Source organism: Schistocerca gregaria, chromosome 5, assembly GCF_023897955.1.
Source record: "Schistocerca gregaria isolate iqSchGreg1 chromosome 5, iqSchGreg1.2, whole genome shotgun sequence".
Lineage (NCBI taxonomy): Eukaryota > Metazoa > Arthropoda > Insecta > Orthoptera > Acrididae > Schistocerca > Schistocerca gregaria.
Window position 1 is genome coordinate 657,075,557 of NC_064924.1, and position 1,164 is coordinate 657,076,720.

At 50.3% G+C, this 1,164-nt stretch overlaps 1 pseudogene; it reads left to right on the plus strand.

Annotated features, from left to right (window-relative positions):
* Nucleotides 1–782: 782 nt before the first annotated feature.
* LOC126274444 (5S ribosomal RNA) lies at nucleotides 783–900 on the plus strand (annotated as a pseudogene).
* Nucleotides 901–1,164: the final 264 nt, after the last annotated feature.

A 1,164-nucleotide genomic window follows, 5' to 3' on the forward strand; every position in this document is an offset into this window, starting at 1 on the left:
TGTTCAAAAAATGATTGAAATGGCTCTGAGCACTATGGGACTTAACTTCTGAGGTCATCAGTGACTTAGAACTACTTAAACCTAACTAACCTAAATACATCACACACATCGATGCCCGAGACAGGATTCGAACCTGCGACCGTAGCGGTAGCGCGGTTCCAGACTGAAGCGCCTAGAAGCGCTCGGGCACAGCGGCTGGTCGCAACGGAGTGTGCACTGGTATGAAACTTCCTGGCAGATTAAATCTGTGTGCCGGACCGAGATTCGAACTCCGTCCCGAGTTCAAGTTCTGGAAGTTTCAAGTCACCGGGAGAATCTTAAGGAAACGTAATGCATCCACGAAAGAAATGGCTCACAAGACGCTTGTTCGACCTGTTCTTGAGTATTGTTCTTCAGTCTGGGACCGTTACAAGGAAGAATTAACGGAAGAGAGAGTGGGGATCCAACAAAGAGCTGAGCGTTCCGTTACGGGATCGTTCAGTAAGCACCAGAATGTTACAGGCCTGCTCAACAAACTACAGCGGCAGTGGCTACAGGAGGGGTGGGGAAGGCTACTGCTGAAATTCCGAGAACGTAGGATCGAAGAGGAGCAGGGCAACATATTACTTCCTCCCACAAGTGTTTCGCGAAACAATTATGACCAAAAAATAGTTTACCAACAGTCATTCTTTCAGGCGCCAATAATGAATGGAAAAGAGAAAGGAGGAATAATGGAAGTACTAGATGATAAATGAACGGCTATCACTTCATCAAATAAACATAAAGCGCTGTTCCATTTGCATGGCAACGGCCTTGCCGCAGTGGATACACCGGTTCCCTTGGGATCACCGAAGTTAAGCGCTGTCGGGCGTGGTCGGCACTTGGATGGGTGACCATCCAGGCCGCCATGCGCTGTTGCCATTTTTCGGTGTGTACTCGGCCTCGTGATGCCAATTGAGGAGCTACTCGACCGAATAGTAGCGGCTTCGGTCAAGAATACCATCATAACGACCGAGAGAGCGGTGTGCTGACCCCACACCCCTCCTATCCGCATCCGCCACTGAGGATGACACGGCGGTCGGATCGTCACGGTAGGCCACTCGTGCTTCATTTCCGTACGTAGTGTCACGCATCGATACCACACCACAGGGGTCTTTAAGTTGGCGACGGAGCTGCAAGTTTCCG